Here is a 22,395-nt window from a genome sequence, read left to right as displayed (position 1 = left end):
TTAAGGTTAAGAAGAATTTCTGAGGGATTGTCTGTATAATATCAGATAAAGAGGAGTATGAAGGATGGCTCCAAGGATTTTTCTCCTAAACACATATGGAAGGATGTGATGTCAATTACAGAGATAAGGAAGATGGACAGGGGAAAAGATATCAGAAACAAAAAAACAGTTCAGTTTAGAACATATTAAGTATAAATTGTATATAAAGGACCAAAACGGAGGTGCTGAGTTGTCATGGTTGAGTCTGTTGGTTTGAGTGAAATTTGTGCTACAGACATGAATCTGGGCATCACTGGCAAGTACACAGTATTTAAAGCCATTAGATGGATGAGCTCTCCCTCCTCCCATCCTCCCAGAAATAAGTATAGACAGAGAAGGGGAATACAAGGTCTGAATCCCGAGGCACTCTTAAGGTCATGGACTTGGGAGGAGGAACCTCAGAGAAAACTGAGAAGAATCAAAGAGCTGCTCCTAGATCCAGATGAAGAAAGTGTTTTAGGAAGAATGGGAGATTGAGCTATTGAATGCTAGGGCTAATATTTTGTTCCAGAAAATATAGGTGAGTCTTCTATATTGCAAAAAGAAGGTTGTTTGTTAAAGCAGTCCTTGCAGCTTGCTGTGACATAGCAGAATTTTGTAGGAAGAGCTGGACAACACTGTGAGGAATCACATAAACACAGCTTTCCCTTGTGATTAAGGTGGGGGAGATAGTGCCAACGAAGCTGGCAGAGGGATGGTGTGCTTACAAATCCAGGAAGGAAATAGTCTGTAACAAAGATGGTGTTGAAACAGACCAGAGAACAATGACTTGGCTTTTGAGACATGTACTAATAAAACATTTTCCCTTTGTGCACTGTGATACCTGTACTTATCTGACTGAATTTTATTAACTTATTCTTTTCTCCCATTCTCAGGAATATTGAAGTTGTCTTCTTATAACTAATGTAGTCCTTATAAGTCCTTCAAAAATATTATATGTTATACATACAGGCACACACTTACACCTGCTTAAGAATCGGAACCTACTGACAGATACACTTTAACTTTGCTAAAGGTAATGGGGAGGGTAAAAATTACATAACAATTTTTTCTCTTGTCGAAGAGAAAGATAAGCTATTTTATGTTTAATTAATATGAAGATCATAGAAATTTGAATATTTTATAATAATTACATATTATATAATAATTATATATCATCCACGTAAGAATCATGAATGATCATTGGAATAACACAACTAAGTAGCTCGAGATTCATCACCATCATACACATGAGGAGGTGAAAATGCGAAGATGACAAAATATTTCCATTAAAACAAATACAGTTGTATTACATGATATAAAAACACCTCTAGAAAATAGCATTTTATATGCAGAATAGATATATTTCCTCTTCTCTATAGATATTTATGCTATGTCAACAGAAACTTAATTCTAAAGCACTAGTGCATTCTGTAAATGCTAGGATTTGGTTGTTTTCTGGGGTGTTACAAGTATGAGGTCATTTACCTTTGACAAACATCCTTCAGTCTATGTTCCAAAGTTTAATGACCGGGATTATATATATACATATATAAAAATATATATGTGTGTGTGTGTGTGTGTGTGTGTGCGTGTATGTGTATATATATATATATATATATAAAATAAATAATATTATGTGATTCTGGGATATATTAGGACATTGGAAATGTCTAGAATCTGGCTTTCTCCCAGAATGAGAAAAATAATTCAATTCATATTTTTTCTTGCTTTCTTTGAAATATGGCAGGTATTTATAATATATGATCTTGGAAGTAATCAGCATCCTCCTAATACTGTCTGCCTTATACAGACAATTATAACTTTCTAGCTTTTTTATTGATAAGCAAATTTAAAACCATAATTTGTTAGATACTTAACAAAAGTAAGCACATATTTGTTAAATTACTAAATAAATAATATTGGTGGGGGGGAGTGAGGACTTATGAAAATAACTTCACTTTGTCAACTCACAGTGATGTCCTTTCCCTATTTTAATCTTATCCCTCCCTTTGGAGAGACGTAGCCCTGGATGTGGCTAAATCTGAGTGGCTTTGAGCTACTCATGCAGAAGTTTCCTTTCTGAATTGTTGTAACATTCTCTGGTCTGTGGGCTGGCGTGGTGTCGTGATAACCTTATTCCCCATAGAGTTCAAATACTTCCCTTGAGGAAGGCAAGTTTCCCCTACTTTTTCAAAGTTTGTAGGGCTGTTGTTTTGATTTTTAAAAGTTAAAAAAAATGATAGTGCAATGAGAGAAAATACAAATTCAGAATCTTCTGGATACTCTGCTTACATCAGGCATACCCATATAAAGACAAATGTTGATTTTTATATCTTTAAAGAGACGCTTCCTTTTTTCTACCTCTTCAAACCCATGGAGCATAAAGAATATTAAAAAAGTTATCATTTCAGCCGATTTTCATGTTTGCATATACCTCGTTGCCTCCCCCTGTCTCCAGCATAGATTACAGCACTTCTGAACAATGTAAATAGTGCATGCAAGTATGTAAATATAAAAACAATTCTTCTTTTACCCTTCTTCTTGCTCTACTGGTTCTCTTAAAACAAATTTTGAATTAAGAAGATTGTTTTCTACATTCTTGCATCTGAATCTTACTAAATCTAGACTAAATCTGCTCATGGAATCATAATGAGTATGCTAGAATGCTAGAAATGAAGCAAGATTTCTAGAAAAAAGAGCTATTTAATATCAACAAAGATGTTCTTTATGATACTTAGTCAATCTCTTGTTAAGATACTGAGAAATCCTGTTCAATCCAAATAAGAGATTAGCTCATTATGTTTCAAAACACATTAAGAGTTCTGAAGCACTTCAAAACTTTTGAGATATTTATGGGACAGCGATTTCTTTTTAGTTTGACTCTAAAATACAAATATAAGTCAATATAAATATAAGATTAAATTATCAGCTCTGACCTTCCAGATACCCTAAATGCCTAGTTATCCACCTGTGGCTGGTACAAAGAACAGTGTCTTGCAACTTCTGGGGAAGATGGCAGAGTAGGAAGATTCTCAGCTTACCTGGTCTCATGTCCACCCAGATTAACACACACATAAGTGTAAGTAACACAGAAAACAACCAGCAGACTGGCAGAAAAGACTTTCCACAGCTGGTCAAGAGAAGAGAGCCACACCAAAAACCGTAGGAAGGTCAGGGACATGGTTGGGAACCAAAATAACCCAAAAGACTGTCCCCACGAGGGAAAGACACTGCTAGCACAAGGAAGGGAAGAGGAACAGATGCCCCCATCAGGCATGCCAGGCATGGGGGACCTGAACTGGGAAGACAAATACCCATAACATTTGGCTTTAAAAACCAAATGGTCTTGGGGCATCTGGGTGACTAAGGTGGTTAAGTGTCTGACTTCAGCTCAGGTCATGATCTCATGGTTTGTGAGTTTGAGCCCTGCATCGGGCTCTCTGCTGCCAGCACAGAGCCCATTCAGATCCTCTACCTCTACCCCTGTCGCTCCCCTGTTCATGCTCTCTTTCTAAAAAATAAGTAAACATTAAAAAACAAAAACAAAAAACAGAGGAGCTTATCTTCCTGAGTTCTTACAATCAGTGAGGCTTAACACCTAGGAATTTAAAATCTGTGGGCTCTGATCTAGGAAAGCCAGAGGGTGATAGGAAACTGAGTCTCCACCCTTAAAGAGACAGCATAATAAACAGACCCATTGAGATACAGCATAGAAGGAGCAGTTTGAAAAATGCCTGGGGTATAAGGAATGGAGAATTATGTACTAATCTCGGAACATGTGTTGGAGGAGCAGGTTTCTTTAAGACAATTCTCTAAGAACAAAAGAGCTGGCAGGTGCCATTTCCCTTCCCCACCTGTGGGAACCAGCACATTTTTGACCTAGCTTGCTAACAGTGTGCCCCACTCCACACTCTCCTGAGGACCCATCCCCTCCAATCCACTCTCAATACTTCTTCAAACAGCAACAGGTCCTGACCATAGCATACCAGGACAAATTTTGCTAACACTGTGCTTCCCTGTGTACTCCTGTAGACCCACCTCCTCCAACATGTCCTAAGTAGGAATCCATCCAAAGCAGCACCACAAGCATAGCAGTGAGCAAGCAGCACTGACAAAAGCCAACAATGCTCTAAAGATAATCACACACACCATTTCTGTTTCAACTCTAGCAGTGCACTGGGGATAGATGGGTAGTCTGACTATAGAACCCACTCACCAGCAGAAGTTTCTCAGGGGACAATGCAAGGAGAGTGTTCTGCAATTCTGTGTGACCACAGCTCTGGAAAATGCCTCAGCTCAACTCAAGCCCATGTCAGCCCCAGACTGGCTCACTAACACCATAGGGACCAATCCCCACCCACAACAGGCAAAGAAAGACATTGCAGATGACTGGAATGAAGGCAAACATGGCTCGGCAACAGCACCAGGATGCACACAAGGCACATAGAAGATACCCCTGAAGCACTAGATTCTGGTGAATAGGGGATAGTGCACTGCAAGGTACTGTAGGACCTCTTCTATATAAGGCCACTACTTTCAGAAGTAGGAGACATAGTTGAATTTCCTGATAAACAGAAACAGACACGAGAGTCAGACAAAATGAGGAGACAAAGGAATATGTTCCAAATGAAAGAACAGCAAGAGATCTAAATGAATTGGAGATAAGTAATGTGCCTCATAGAGAATTTAAAGTAGTGGTCATAAAGATACTGACTCAATTTAAGAAAAGAGTGGAGGATCTCACTGAGACCCTCAACAAGGAGATGGAAAACAACCAGACATGAAGAACTCAATAACTGAAATTAAAAGTATACCAGAGGCAATAAATAGTAGACTAGAGGAAGCAGAAGAATGGGTCAGAAACCTGAAATAAAGGAATAGAAAACAACCGATAGTAGAGACAAAAAATAAAATATGAAAATAGATTAAGGGAACTTAGTGACACCATCAAGCATAAAAACATTCTTATTATAGGGATCCCAGAAGGAGAAGAGGGGAAAAAAAGGGGCAGAAATGTAGTTAAAGAAATAATAGTTAAAAACTTCCTGAATCTGGAGAAGGAAACGGAAATCCAGAACCAGGAGGCATAGTGAGCCCCCAACAAAGTCAACTCAAGGAGGTCCACAACAAGACTCATAATAATTAAAATGGCACAAAGTAGTGATAAAGAGTTTTAAAAACACCAAGAGGAAAGAAAACAGTAATATATGAGGCAAACCATAAGCCTATCAGCTGATTTTTCAGCAGAAATTTGGTAGACCATAAGGGAGTGTGTTGATATACTGAAAATGCTGAAAGAGGTATGCCTGGATGGCTCAGTTAAGCCTCTGACTTTGGCTCAGGTCATAATCTCACATTTCGTGGGTTTGAGCCCTGTGTCAGGCTCTGTGCCATTTGGAGCCTGCTTCAAATTCTGTGTCTCCCTCTCTCTCTTCCCCTCCCCCTGCTCTCACTCTGTTTCTCTCTCTCTCTGAAAAACGAATAAACATTTAAAAAAATTAAAAAAAAGAAAGTGCTGAAAGAAAAACTAATCTATTACCAAGAACATTCTATCCAGCAAGACAATCATTCATAATAGAAGGCAAGATAAAGAGTTTCTGAAACAAAAGATAAAGGAATTAATGACCACTAAACCAGCCCTATAAGGAATGTTAAAGGGGACTGTCTGAGTGAAAAGGAAAGAACATATATAGGAGTAAGAAAAGTAGAAAGCACAAAATCAGTACAATGAAGTATATCTATAAAAATCAGTCAAGGGATTCACAAAATGAAATGATGAAAAGTATGGCACCATATGCCTAAAATGTGGAGGGGAGAGAATTTAAGAATGGGTTCAAACTTAAGTGACCATCAACTTAATATTGATTGCTATATACATATGACATTGTATGGTAACCACAAATCAAAAACAATTAATAGATGTGCAAAACATAAAGAGTAAAGAATCCAAGTATGTCACAAAAGCCATAAACACAAGAAAAAGAACAAGAGAATAAAGGAACAGAGAACTACAAAAACAACCATAAAACAATAATGGGAATAAGTATATGCCTATCCATAATCACTTTGCATATAAATGGACTATATGCTCTAATCAAAAGACTTAGGGTGACAAAATGGATAAAAAAGCAAGAACTCATATATATGCTGCCTACAAGAGGCTCATTTCAGAACTAAAGACATATGCAGATTGAAAGCGAAGGGATGGTATAACATTCCACATGCCAAAGGAACTGAAAAGAAAGCCAGGGTATCAATAATTGTATCAGACAAAATAGACTTTAAAACAAAGGCTGTAGCAAAAGATAAAAGACACTATGTAATCATAAAGGGAATAATCCAACAAGAAATATAATAATTGTAGATATCTATGCACCTAACTTGAAAGCACCCAAATACATAAAGCAGCTAATAACAAACATAAAAAATAATCAATACTAATACAATAATGGTAGGGGACCTTAGCACCCTACTTACATCAATGGATAGATCATCCAAACAGAAAATCAAGAAGCAAACAGTTGTTTGATTGGCACATTGGAGAAGGTGGATCTAACAGATATAATCACAATATTCCATCCTAAAATAGGGGAATACACATTCTTCTCAAGGGCACATCAAACACTGTCCAAAACAAAGCATAGGTTAGGACACAACATGAAAACAGAAATCAACCAGAAGAAATAATCTGTAAAGAACACAAATATATGGAGGTTAAATAACATGCCAATAAACAATGAATGGGTCAACCAATAAATCAAAAGGAAAATAAAAAAATACCTGGAGACAAATGAAAATGAAAAAACAACAGTCCAAAATCTTTGGGATGCAGAAAAAGCTCTTCTAAGAGAGGAATTTATCACAGCAATACAGGCCTACCTCAAGAAGTAAGAAACATCAAATAAACAAGTTAATCTGATACCTAATGGAACTAGGAGAAACAGAATAAACAAAACTCCAAACCAGTAGAATAAAGGAAATAATAAAGATTAGAGCAGAAATAAATGAAAGACAAACTAAAAAAGAAAAAAAAATCATCAGAACAGATCAATGAGAGCAGGAGCTGGTTCTTTGAAAAGTTCCACAAAATTGATAAACATTTACCCAGAATCATCAAAAAGAAAGGGAGAAAGGAAGAAAGAAAAAGAGAGAAAGACAGGGCTGAGACAAAGAAAATCATACATAAAAGAGGGGAAATAACTACTGACGCACAGAAATGCAAGGAGTTATAAGAGAATATTATGAAAAATTATGTGCCAACAAATTGGACAACCTAGAAGAAGGGGATAGATTCCGAGAAACATATAACCTCCCAAAATGAAATCAGGAATAGAAAATTTGAGTAGAAGGATTACCAGGAATGAAATAGAGTCAGCAATCAAAAAAATAAAAGAAAAAAAAAGGAAAAGAAAAAGTCCAGGACCACATGGCTTCACAGGTGAATTCTACCAAACATTTAAAGTGCAGTTAATACCTATTCTTCTCAAACTATTCCAAAAAAAAGAAGAGAAAGAAAAGCTTCCAAATTCATTCTATGAGGGCAGCATTATTCTGATACCAAAACCAGATGAAGACACTACAAGAAAGAATTATAGGCTAATATCTCTGATTAGCATACATGTAAAATACCTCAATAAATATTAGCAAATTAAACCCAATAATACATTAAAAAAATCATTCACCATAATCAAGTGGGATTTTTCCCAGGATGCATGGATGACTCAGTATTTGTAAATCAATCAACATTGTACAACACATCAATAAGAGAAAGGATAGAAACCATATGATCATCAACACATGCAGAAAAAAACATTTGACAAAGTACAACCATCTATTCATGATAAAAACCATCAAAAAAGTAGGTTTAGAAGGAGCATACCTCAACATAATAAAGACCATATTACCCATAGCTGACATCATATTCAATGGTAGAAAACTGAGAGCCTTTCCCCTAAGATCAGGAATAAGACAAAGATGTTCACTCACCCCACCTTTATTCAACATAGTAGTGGGAGTTCTACACAGAGCAATCAAACAAAATGAAAGATAAGACATCCAAATTGGTAAGAAGTAAAACATTCACTATTTGTAGATGAAAAAATATTATATAGAGAAAACCCTAAGATTCCACCAAAAACTACTACAACTGATAAATTAATTCAGTAAAGTCTCAGGATACAAAATCAGTATACAGAAATCTGTTGCATTTCTATACTGTAATAATTAATTATCAGAAAGAGAAATTAAGATAATAACCCCATTTACAATTGCATCAACAATAACAAAATACTGAGGAATAAACTTAACCAAGGAGGTTAAAGACCTGCACTCTGAAAACTATCAAACAGTGATGAAATAAATTGAAGATGATAAAAACAAATGCTCACGGACTGGGAGAACCAATATTGTTAAAATGTCCATACTACTCAAAGCAATCCACAGATTTCATGAATTCCCTATCAAATACCAATAGCATTTTTTATAGAATTGGAATAACCCTAACATTTGTATGGAACCACACAAGATACCAATAGCCAAAGCAATCTTGAAACAGAAGAACCAAAGTGGAGCTATCACAATCCAGATTTCAGAATATACCACAAAGCTCTAGTAATCAAAACAGTATGGTACTGACAAAAAATGGACACCTAGATCAACAGAAGGTGCCCAGAAATAAACCTACAATTATATGGTCAATTAATCTATGACAAAGGAGGCAAGAATATGCACTGAGAAAATGACAGTCTCTTCAACAAGTTTGAGTAAGTTTGAGAAAATGGATGGCAACAAGCAAAAGAATGAAATGAGAACACTTCCTTATGCCATACACAAAAATAAATTCAAATAGATTAAAGACCTAAATGTGACAAATAAAATCATTAAAATCCTAGAAGACGGCACAGGCAGTAATTTTTCTGACTTCAGCCATAGCAACATTTTTCTAGATATGTCTCCTAAGGCAAGGGAATCACAAGCAAAAAGAAGCTATTGGGACTACATCAAAGTAAAGATTCTGTACAGCAAAGGAAACAATCAACAAAGCTAAAAGACAACTTACCGAATGGGAGAAGTTATTTGCAAATAATATATCTGATAAGGGATTAGTATCCAAAATATATAAAGAACTTACACAACTCAACCCTACCCCCTGAATAATCCAATTAGAAAAATGGGCAGAAGACATGAATAGACGTTTCTCCAAAGAAAACACACAGATGGCCAGCAGACATGAAAACATGCTCAACATCACTGATTATCAGGAAAATGCAAACAAAACTACATTGACATTATTACCTCACACCTGTCAGAATGGCTAAAATCAAAACATAAGAAACAAGTGTTGGTGAGGATGTGGAGAAAAAGCAACCCTTGTGCCCTGTTGGTGGGAATAAAAACTTATGCAGCCACTGCAGAAAACAGTATGGAGGTTCCTCAAAAATTAAAACAAGAATTACCATATGATCCAGTAATTCCACTACTGGGTATTTATCCAAAGAATATGAAAACACTAATTTGAGAAGATATATACAAGCCTATGTTTATTGTAGCATTATTTATAACCATGAAAATATGGAAGCAACCTAAAAGTCCACAAATAGATGAATGTTTAAATAAGATGTGATACACACACACACACACACACACACACACACACACACACACGTGTGGACATACTGGAATATTATTCAGCTATGAAAAAGAATGGAATTGTTCCATTTGCAGCAACATGAATGAATCTAGAGAGTAAATGCTGTGTGAAATCAGTCAGAGAAAGACAAATACCAAAAGATCTCACTCATATTTGGAATTTAAGAAACAAAACAAACAATGAAGAAAAGAGATAAACCCATAAAACAAAAACAGATCTTAACTATTGAGAACAAATTGGTGGTTACCAGATGGGAGGTGGTTGGAGTGATGGGTAAAATAGGTTAAGGCAATTAAGAGCACACTTACTGTGATGAGCACTGAGTAATGTATACAACTGTTGAATCACTATATTATATGCCTGAAGGTAATACAACCATGTACGTTGATTATACAGGGATTAAAAATAAATAAACAAAATATAGAGCAAAACATAGAACGATGTCTCACAATTGTTAAGTATTGATTCTTGCCTTGTACTGGTACATTCACTAGTTGCATCTTTTTTTAAATTCTGTTTCCCTTACCCTACATTAATGACATAATAATGACCTTACACGGATGTTCTGAGGATTGAGTGGGAAAATACCTGTAAAATGAAAACTTTGTATAGCTAGTATGTAGAAGACAATTAACACATTTTGTCATACAGTCATTGAATGAGTGCTAAGTGTAATTTTTTTTCAAATTTCTCTTTGCTATCATGAAAGATATTAGCTGATTTAACTAAAATATTGTCTTATGCAAGGTACTTTTGCATTCTAAAATGGTCTCTGATGAAATACAGAAGCTATGTAACATGCTTAACTTTGCATTTATAGTACAGCACAACCTAAATAAATATGAAGAGTAATTTATTGATTGAACAATTTCTTGAGCACCTGCCTTTATTAACCCCTATAAACACTGGAACTAAAAGCCCTAGGTACCCATTAATCTTGCATTTAAGAGCAGAGATTAGATAATAAATAATCAAATTAATATAGTAATTTCAGAGAGGATTAGGTACTATGTGGTGAATCACTGAGACTAATGAGCTAGACAAAAACTAAAAATAATGAGAACTATTTATGTTTAAGCAATCTTAGAAGGCATCTTTGATATGGTGACATTTGAAGTGAGACTTTAATGGTGATGTCAAGATCTGTGGCATTACTACCATTACTGTAATTTTTTATTACAGATGGTTATTCACTGATATAGAATAGAATGAAAATTATAGTGGCCATTTAAGCCCCAAAGTGTTGGTAAGTCATAATTTGGAATAAGCAGTATTTTGCAACCACAGAATGCTCTGGCAAGGAGGCCATTACTATTTCTGCTCATGTGAAAGGATTTATTTTAGATTTCCACAATTATGTGCTAATGACCTTGGTTCTCCAATCTCAGCTCTTTGCAATAGATTTTTTTGTTGTTGTTGTTTCTTTTGTTTCACATTATATGCTTCGTATAGTTTTTCTCTCAAAAACCCCTGCAGAACGTGGACATTTACAAAAGGAATTATCCTCCGGGGACAGAGCAAAGTTATTTCTTTGACCAGCACTATGAGAGTCTCATAAGACATTATTGAGCACCTAATTTTTTTTTCTTAACATCTATGCTTTTCAAAATAACCACTCCAGTGGGCCAGGTTGTAGTATTTATAATTTTGAGAGCTTTAACTGACTGTGTAATGTGGTATATGCTACATGAGAATCATGGATGAAACTTCTCTGTGGCATTAATACAACTTCAAACAGCAAACTACTAATGGTGATGCATCTTTCACCTGCAGATCATTTCTTGGCCAGTGATAGTTACACTCATGATAAAGTATTCCGTTTATTAGCCTTGGCAAGGGTGTATTAGCTTTCTAGGTAACATTTTATGTTTTATTTTTCTATGACACATTAATTTAACAGTGTATTTGGGGGTCAAGGCAATCCATTTACATTTCTAAACCTAGTATTATAAATGATAATTTATAAAGTTATTATTGGTGGAATAAGCTGATTTCCCAAATATGTCTCATAAATATATAAGCACTCAGATTAACTATTAATTTTTAAAGTAACATTCCTTTTATAGTCATACCTTCATTGTTCTCCTGTACAGTGATTCAGCTGAAACAATAAATAAACTAAGATATGATTATAGTATTCGCACCATAATCTAACTTATTCCTATATGGTCTAAAGTATTTTTGTACCTTTAATTTAAAATCTGTAAAACTGCTTGATAATCATTCTCTTTCTCGAAAGCAAATAAACTAAAGAGGAAAATTAATGATTAATGTAATGTGAGATTTTGATATAAATTTCTAGTTTTTCTCAGAAAGGAAAGTGTGAAAATTCTTGGGATAAGAGAATAACATGTTTCACAATAGTATCTTTTAACATCTGCTTTTTGTTCATCCTTTCCTACATATCACACACATTCTTGTTCAGTACTCTTTTACTGGAATTGTGTGTTTATTTTTAGGTCTTTTTTTTTAACTTTGCTTTTAAGTTTTATGCCTTGCAAATACTTAAAGTTTACTTTTACTATAGTCTTTGACAACTGACTCCTCCGAAAAGCTTCTTCCTGTAACAATATACCCGAAGATATTTGTAGCTACTAACTGAGTCAGTTAGCCTTTTTTATCATGGGTTCCCTCACCTCTTTTAAAAAGATATCATATTTAACTAGAGGTGAAAATTAGGGATAATTTACATAAAGTCTCAGAATAAAGAAGGCATTCAATAAATAGTTACTATCTCAATTATTAGAAGCAAAGTATGTGGAAAATGGAAGTTGAATTTTACTTAAGTGACTTTGTGGCAAATTAACTTGCATTATAAATGAAGAGGTGTTTTTAGTATGCAGATTCTGAAATAAATATCTGTAGTTTCTTAGGCTGCACCAAAGGCAAACTATTTTAAGATGAAGAATTTCTTCTGTTCAAAGATGACTTTTCAAACATTTAAATATTGACGTTTGTTCAGGAGCACTGGAAGGAAGCATCACTGGAGACATCAATGGTGCCTCCATTTCCTCCAGTCTAATCTTTAAATATTTACATGCAATTAAAGAATTTAAAATTTAAAAGAGAAAAAAAATATTTTTAACAATGTGTATCACTTAGTTTACTCTATTTTTGTATTACTGCTTATTGTTAATACCTCAAACAGTTAAAATTTCTGGATCTTTTTCTCTGATGATTTATAAAAGTAATTTTCCAAGAGAACTCTAGAGCTAACTTCATTTTCCTATGGGGTGCAGGGTCTATGCAGCAATATATAGATGAGTGTGTATGTGTATACTTATTTATTATTTACATGACATTAACTGTAAATAATATATATATTTTTGTTAGGGTGATTCTCAGCAAAATATCTGATGGAGGCAGCCCCTGTAATTTTGCATCTCTTTTGCAGTATTAGGACTCTCAATATCAGTTAACTGATGGGACAGATTGAAGCAATGGAAACAGTAAAAATAAAAATTAAATTACATATAAATGGGAAACAGGTGATAAAATAAAAGAACATACGAGTAAGCAAGGTCTAGATTAGGGAATATTTTAGATTCCATGACAAGGATATCTACTTATTGTGTTGCAGATGATGGTATATCGTATTGTAATATTTGAAGGGGGTTGACAATATAAATGTCTTTTTTTTTTCCATTACTACCCCAAAATGCATGGCTGCTTTATTAATACTCAGGCAAATTCTTTTGGGAAATAGTTTTTTTTAAACTTTCTCATGTGAAGTTGCTAATGGAATAGTTCCTTTTAAAGAGATATTTGTAATTTAACAGGAAGTTACTAGAGAACAATGTCTTTCCTCAAAGGAACCATATCTATTGACTGGTGGTGGTCACCATAAAAGAAATGTAGGATTATTATATGAGACAAAACATCTTCTCTTCTTTCACCCCTCAACTAAAGCCCATCCCTGCCTCATTCCGTGTCTACCCTTCTGATGTACCCAGAAGGGGGGTTCCACTCTAGTGACCACTAGGAGTCCTTCACTGGTTGCCCAAGATGCTCTGCTCTCTGTGTATCAATCTCTAACTTCTTCCTAGGTCAAGCCACATCACAGGTGATTACTTTATGGTTCATCAGTGTGGGAGGTGGTCACTTCATAGCAGCTTCTCCATGGAGCTTTCAGCCAGATCAAAGAGCTGGTCTCCTTTGCCCGTTCCCAAGGTCTTTCTAAGGGTGAAGAACAGGATCAAGGCATTTCTCATGCAATCTGTTGTGAACCACAAATCCTGGCTTCTAGGAAAATTTGCACTTAACCCAGATACATTTTTGTTTTGAGTTTTATTACTTATGTTCTTTAGAGGAGAATAAATGTATTTAAATGTTTATAAGACCAATACTATTTTCTCCTGACATTCAATACAAATAAACTTCAGAGGTTTTACATTTTAAAAGACTCAATTTTATTATATGATTAGGTTTTGTTTGTTTGTTTTTAATAATGTGTGAGGCCAGTAGATTAACCAGATTATGATCCACAGGAGGGACCAGGAGTCAAACTATTCTTCAAGGATATCAGGAATATGCTAATCAGAGGAACAGCACATCACTAAGAATACCAGTGATGGCTCTTCAGTAAAACCAGAGCTAATAATACACATTGATTGAGCTTAACATAATGGAAGTCACAAGGATAATGAGACTCCAAAGTTTTGGTCCAGGTGGCGGCATTTTACTTCCACAAGTCAGGGGACTAAAATGACTGTAACAATGAGCATGATCAGAACAACACCCAAGAGGCCTGACTCACAAAGAGTTGTAGAGATGGTTAGAATAGCTTGAAGTTCAGAGAGGGAAAATAGATAAGCAAGCAACCAGGTTATTGCCTAAAATCTATAAACCATACAAAGCAAGAATGGAATTACAAAAGAAATGTGAGAAATCATTCTTGTAAAAAGTGAAAATCTGTTTCTCAATTCCTCAACCTAAGCCCACTTTCAGATCTGAGAATCCATTTTCATTAATAAATAAAAAACTAACATTCTATCAGATGAGTGACAAGAGTACTGCTATTATTACTGATTTGAAGAATGGAGAAAAGGTGGTTCCTATTGTATATCTGTTTAACTTGGCTTTCTGGTCCCTGAAAAAAGGGTTGGCTCCTACCTCATAAAGAATATTTTTAGCTCAATAAGGGGCAGTTGATTCTTATTATTCATGGATTCATTCCATATTTGCCAATTTGTCTTTTCATTAAAATGTATTTGTAACCCCAAAATTCATACTTGTGGCATTTTTGTAGTCATTTATGGACATGCACAGAATGGTGAAAAATTTGTGTCAGCCAACAAATGTGTTACTGAGTTTAAGCAAGATGACACTCAGGGCACCTGGGTGGCTCAGTCAGTTAAGTGTCCAAATCCTGATTTCAGCTCAGGTCATGATTTCAGAGTTTGTGAGATCGAGCCCCGTGTTGGATCCTGCACTGACAGCATGGAGTCTGCTTGGGATTCCTTCTCTACCTCACTCTGTGCCCCTCCCCTGTTTGCACATGTGTGCTCTCTTTCAAAATAAATTAATCAACCTAAAAAAAATTAATAAGATGACACTATCTTGTTTTAGCTTTCATACTGTAATAAGTATTCTTTTTGTGGTTTATTTAGTATTGTATATATATTTTTAATTTTTGATTTCATTGTTTAAAATAATCCCTAAGCACAGGGGTAAAGTAGTGTCTAGTGTTCCTAGCTACAAAGAAGACTATGTAATGATATGATTTATGGAGAAGATATATGTGCTAGATAAGCTTCATTCAAGTATGAACTATAGTGCTGTTGGCTATGAGTTCAAGATAAATGTGTCAATGTATATATTAAATAAATTATCTTTAAAAAGAAATACACATAAAATAATATATGTATTTATTGGCTGATAAAAATGTCATGACCAGAGGCTCACAGAAACTTAACCCTATATTTCTCCTAGGAGTGATGGTTTAGCATCACTTATTCAGTGTTCATGGTGACTTTATAGACCTTAACTGCTATGCATATCAGGAATTGACTATAGTAAGTTTTGGTCTCAGTCACTGTGCCAAGAAATGGCATTTTTGCCAAAGCAGACAAATGTGGCCTGAGCTACATGATTTAGCCACTGATTTGGCAAATACGTTATTATTTATATTCTAACAAAAAATGGAGGGGGGATCAGAAATGGTGCATTCAGTTGGAAGAGACAGCAATTTTCACTTACAGTTCTGTTGTGCGGATATGTCACTTCCCTACTCCCCACCCCATCTTCTCTGAATATGGTACAAAGAGATAATGGTCACTTAGAAACCTCACAGACCATAACACTGATTACAACATAACAATAAAACAACACGTTAGTCTCACTGGGCAAGTCCAGCAAGCAAGGCAAGTATCCTAGAAGTCTTCTTAAGAACAGATGGTGGAAGGTTAATCCTATGAAGTTTCAAGTACCTGCTACTATAGCAAATTTTTAGATGTTTAGTGGTGAGGAGTATGCCTAGATATTCCTTCTAAAATCATCAACAATAACAACAACAAAGCACTGCTTCATTTAATATCTTCATTACAAGGAAATAATAATTGTGTCTTATGTAACTCTTTGGGTTCTGGACACAATAGAGTCCACACTTTGGAATATACCAGCTAAAAAAGTTGGCCACATGTGAGAAAGGCTTAGAATAGGAAAAAAAATGTACAATTTAAGTATAGAACACAGTACAATACTTGGAACATACTAACCACGTCCCTGCTGTGTGGGACGTGACAGAGTTAGGAAAGGATAATGTGTTCCATAGCAAGCCCCAATGGGAGAATTATACTTAAATCCTCTAGAGTTAGAGGGCAAGGGCATTTCATCTGCAGTGGAGAATTATTTGCATAACTCATGGTACACCAAAAGGTCCTGTATTCAGAACTTCTAGTTTTAGGCGGTTTTTATCGGGCCTATCAAGTTTCATATTTGCAAGGGCCCCATGGCAGTCTATAGATCCAGGGTCAGGGACAAACCAGATAAAAACAAAACAAAAAAACTATGAGTAGGAGGCAGAAGTAGATCATGAATAGCCCAGAAGACCATGGCACCTACCATGGTTTTACCCGCCTCCACTTGTACCTATGGCTGAATGGGAGGTCTCATAGGACCATAGGAAAAAGTGAGAAAAAGCCCAAGATTGTGGGAAATAAGTTTAAGAGTTCTGTATGCTTGCATCGATGGGTTAACAAGGCTTAGGGTGGAAAGCCACCACAGGGCCAAAGCACCCAAGGCCAATCATTAAGACAAAGCAAAGAGGCCAAAAGCTGCCATAGGGCAAAAATACCCAAGGTTAGTCATCAAGTAAAACAAAGCTTAGGGCAGAAAGCCGCCTCCACAGGATGAAACATCCCAGAACAGAAAGAGGAGGCAAGCCACTATGGGGGCAAAGTGCCCAAGGTTAGCTAGTGAAAAGGGTGCCTTGTTAGCCTTGAGGCAGCATGCTCCAGCCACCTTAAACTATGGAGATAACAGCTACTTGGCTGTATCGCCTACAGAGAAACACTGTCCTTCTGGCATCGGGCACATCAGTATATCATCGTCCTTTAATCTCAACTTCAAACGCCACTCACTCCGTAAGCCCTTTGCTTCTTACACACACAAATTAATGACCACTATCTTATTGTTTTCTTCTGCACATTCACCACGTATGTAAAACCCTGCAAACTCAATAAAAAGAAATGAAACCCCTGTTTGGGGCTCTTGTCTCCTCCCAGACATTAGCCTTTCTTGTATTCAATTCTGCATCTGCTTGTTGCTGTACAAGAAAGAACTCCAGATTCAAAGTCTGCAACACGAGATTGGTTTGTTGTTGAATTACCTGGGGTACAAGCCCAAAATAGATGGCAGCTGTATTGCTATCATATTCAGGGGAGGCCCTAAAAGATAACTAATTTGAAAAAGTTTCCTAGTGGGCAGAGCTGTAAGTGACACATATAATTTGAAAAGAAGATGTGGACAAACCAGATAAAAAAACTATGAGTTTTTTCCATACACATATACACACATACATACCTACATACATACATACATACATACAATGGAATATTTCTCAGCCATCACAAAGAACAAAATCTTGCCATTTGCAGTGACATGGAAGGATCTAGAGTATTATGCTATGAAATAAGTCAGTAAGAGAAATACAAATAACGTATGATTTCACTGATATATGTAATTTAAGAAGCAAAACATATAGAAGAAGGGAAAAAAGAGAAGGAAGCAAACCATAAAAGCCTCTTAACTATAGGGAACTGAGGGTTGCTGTGAGGGATGGACTAAAAGGGTGATGGGTATTAAGGAGAACATTTGCTGTGTTGAGCACCGAGTATTTCATGTAAGCTATTGAATCACTAAAATCACTACTCCTGAAACCAAAAAAAAAAGAAAAAGGAAATCAAATTTGATATTCATTTATATAAAGTTTAAATAGGTAAAAATGAAATCATTTTGGGGTTATTGGGAAAAGCTTTTAAAAATCAAGACAAAGATCATCACAAAGTCAAGATGGTGATTAACTAAAGACAGAGGGATGTAACTGAATGCAATTAACTAGGTGTTCATTTTATAAATATTCTTTGACTATATGTATATATGTGTTATGCACTCTCTGTATGATTATTTCTCTATAAAAATTACACTAGATGATAACAAAATTTTATAGACACTATGTTTTCAGTCATGTTAAAAATGCTTGAAATGTAATACTGAAAGAAAATATGATATAATTAATAAAAAACAGGTTGTAAGAAGCAATTTACTCTGGAGTTTGTAATATGAAAATAACCACACTTAATCACTTTTCATTGGGAAAATATCCAAAATTACACACACACACACACACAAACACACACACATACACACACACAGAGGCAGAGACAGAGAGAGAAAACAGTACATTTGAAAAACAAACAAAAGACAAGCATAATCTTAAGAACCAAAAGTTCAAAACAAGAGTGGCACAAAATGTTAATAGTGAAGCTGGGGATTTTTTCCCTCCTTTTACAAAATACAATATTACACACTTTTGTTTCTTATCATTGTTTTGTTATCTAATAATACTCATGCTCTATCTACTTATTAGAAAACTGACTCCACACACATGCTTTCTCATAGCTACCACAAACTGAAATTACATAACATTCAGGGGTATCAGCCATGGTCTCAGCATGGTTCATGTGATTATTTCCTGGGGCAGGTAGCTGAAACTTGGACCTTCAGGGAATTGGATCATTTGATGTGACAATTGTGCAATTTTGAAGTAATCCCCTCTGAGAACAGTGCAGGGAAAATTTTCACTGTGGATAAAATGAGTTGATGGGCTCCCTGGAGGTGAGAGGAGATAGGAAGGAAAGATTAAGATTTTTAAAAGATGTAATAAAATCAAACTTTACCCATTGCCTTGTTTTGCTAGAAACTGTTTTCTATTGACCATCAAATCTGGCTTCTGAACCAGGCAGAGGAATTAAAATCTACTCTAATTCTTTTCAACATATTCATGTCCCTTCACTGGAATGGCACCTTAAAATACTAGTTTATAAATATAGCAACGGTGGGGCACCTGGGTGGCTCAGTCGGTTAAGCATCTGACTTTGGCTCTAGTCATGATCTCATGGTTTGTGAGTTCGAGCCCTGAATCAGGCTCTGTACTGACAGCTCAGAGCCTGGAGCCTGCTTCGGATTCTGTGACTCCCTCTCTCTCTCTGCGCCTCCCGTGCTCATGCTCTGTCTCTGCCTCTCAATAATAAATAAACGTTAAAAAATTAAAAAAAAATAGCCATGGTAAAGGAAGCATATATGTTGGGACAAAGAAGGAAAGAAAGTAAATGACATGAATGCTGATCCTTCAAGTCTCTTCTCATCTGCACCCAAAGACGGTTTTGACTCAGACATTCTCCATTCCGAAGGGTAGAGGGGACAGCAGCTATGTAATTAAAGATCCATTTTTACCAAGACTATGACCTGACTTCTGCTTGCTTCTTCTGTACATTTCTCAGAAAATTTGTAGAGTCCAACATATCGCTGGGGAAGTTGTGTAACCTATTAGCCACAAACTCAATCAGTGCTCTCCCTGCTTATTATACTTTTACCCTTCCCCTTGAAATTTTTCATATGTATGGCTTATTTTTCTCTAAGATCCATTAAAAAAATGTAAACAGAAATAATAAGAAATGAGAGTCTCCTTTTTTTAAAAAATAAAGAACCCTCTATACATAGATGTGTGATAATCACATTTATAGTGGATAACAAAGCATAATCTTCTCATTACCCCTGCCAGGGGCTTCATCCCAAGCATGGCTGATTGATTCAGGGATGAATATCAGACCTAGGGTTATACATCACACCCAGGCCCAGTAATTCGATTATTTCTTCTCAGAATTTGAACTTCAGAGGTCTGCACTCTGATGCTAGCTTGTGTGGGAGTGCCAATACCTGGTGCTGACGTTCCAAAAATGTCTAGATGCCTATCTTTCTCCAGTCTTCAGTTATTCAGAGTCCTGAGCATGTTTTGGTGGAGAAGGCTACTGGAAGTCACCAAGCAAAGTCACCTACTAAAGAGGTCTCTAATCTCTTAGAATTGGGTCAAGGCTAGAGTGGTCTCAGCTAGAACTCCATGGTGGACTAAAAGGAGCTGTAGCTGGAAATTATCAGTCAATGGTGCTCCTGTCAATGAAAATATTTTTTTATTAACTTGATAACATTGAAAATATGAATATGACCCTCCCTAATATATTTTAACTTGCATCTTTAGCCTCATCAAGATATTTTTAGTGAGTTGTTGTTGTTATTGTGTCTGTGTCTTCCATGAATCTTCAAAAAAAATTTAATAATCCAACCTTTAGCATATATTAGAGTTCAAATTTCATCATTTTACTATGTTGTAATATTTTCCACTATATATTGTTCTTTCATGTTATTCATCTACTTTATTTCCACAATTTCTGGGATAACATTTTTATAAATTTAAATTTATTTTTTAAGAAGCATTTATTGAAAAAAAAATCATTTATTGAGATTATTCCCAAAAATACTACAAGAATGCTTTGTTTTCTGAATACTTGAGTATCCAAAAATGTATTTTACCCTCTTTTGAATGACATCACAGCTAGGTAATTTATTTTTAAATCAATGGCAATTTGTTACAATAGTCCAATATTGGTTCAGTGATTTTTGTTATTTTCAATATTGCATCTGAAAAGACTGATGATTTTCTAATTCTCTTTCCTGAGTATATCATGTTGTTGTCTATCTAGAGGCTTTGGCTTTTATTTTTATTGATTCTCCACTTCAACTATTTTGCTAGGGCACCACAAAATCTAGCATATAGAATACTTTGTATGCACAGAGTGTTATAAAGGCTTTCTATAAAAATCAATTCATTTAATTCTTTAAAAATGCTCTCTCAGCTAGACATAGCAATTCATTTTTTATAGATAAAAAATTGAGACACTGAGACATTAAGTAATTTTCTAAAGCTCCTAAATTAGTAAACAGTAGGAAAAGAAATTTAAACATGTTATTTTTCAGGTTTTGGAGTCTGTGTTCCTTGACCACAGCGATACTCAGTCTCTGGACTGTGTTTCTTGATCCTCCTTCATAAATGTCTTGTATTCATTTTTTGACTATTTAAGTTCAGTGAGGGATTGCTCCATCATCAGGTGAGTCTGCCTGATGAGATCTATAGTTAGTTGTGGATTAGTAAGCAGTAGTAGAAGAGGAGGGAGCCTTCTTTGTTCTTAAATTTTATAGAATTCAGCTTGGGAAGCTCTGACCTCTGGTTTGAGGCTCATAGGGGACAACATGGATATACACAGAAATAAGAAGGGAGGAAGACTCCTCAGTACAAACTATACCCATCTCCAATCCTGTCAGCATTCGTAGAAACAGTACAGGAGGACATAAACAAATTAGCAGTGCCAGCCCAGCCCAACCCAAGGGCATAACCATAGTCATCTGAGTTATTTCCTCAATGGATGGATTAGTGCTTTACCCATCTGGCTCCATTCAGGACTTTTATCTATATTCAGCTTTGTTTCTCCTCTCTGGCCTCTCTACCCCTTATATCCACATTTGTCCCCAAGACCATCATTTATCACCTAAAGAGTCAGAACTTCAGCACTATCCTGTTTTTTTTTTCCAGTTTCCACCAGTGGCTTATCATAGTCTGTATGTCTCTAACACGGTAAGGGAAGAGGAAGAATTTAGGTTTATGTATTCCTCCCCAAATCCCCCCCATCACTCATTGCTCTTCACATGCAGTTTTGGGTGTAACAGCTTTGAATTCTCTAAATTTGCATAATGATTTATAACTTAACTTATTTTTGCAGGAACATTTTATTTTTAAAGTATACTGGCTATAAAGAGTAAGCTCCAAGCATTGCATTATACTTTTAAGAATATAGTTTTCCCATTAAAACAAAGTTATTCATTTTGTAAAAATTTACTGCAAATAGTGGCTATATAAATCCAAGGCAACAGAAAAAGTACAATCCCGAAATATTCTGTAGTTCTAGGTACATAATATTTCCACTTGATTGTGGAATGTGGTGTTTTGTTTTTACTTTCCTATACTGTTTCTCAAGAGGCCCTATTCTTCCCTGGGGTAATTTTTAGCACAACAAGAAAAGAAAAATGTCCCTCCACTCCAAGTCTAAGGCTTGCTGTGCTTGATTACCTATCAATCTCAGGAGCTTTAGTTCCTGAGCCTCACTGATGTGAGT

Source organism: Leopardus geoffroyi, chromosome B4 (genome assembly GCF_018350155.1).
Source record: "Leopardus geoffroyi isolate Oge1 chromosome B4, O.geoffroyi_Oge1_pat1.0, whole genome shotgun sequence".
Taxonomy (NCBI): domain Eukaryota; kingdom Metazoa; phylum Chordata; class Mammalia; order Carnivora; family Felidae; genus Leopardus; species Leopardus geoffroyi.
The sequence above is the reverse complement of the archived record's forward strand: the minus strand, read 5'-3'. Positions refer to the sequence as shown.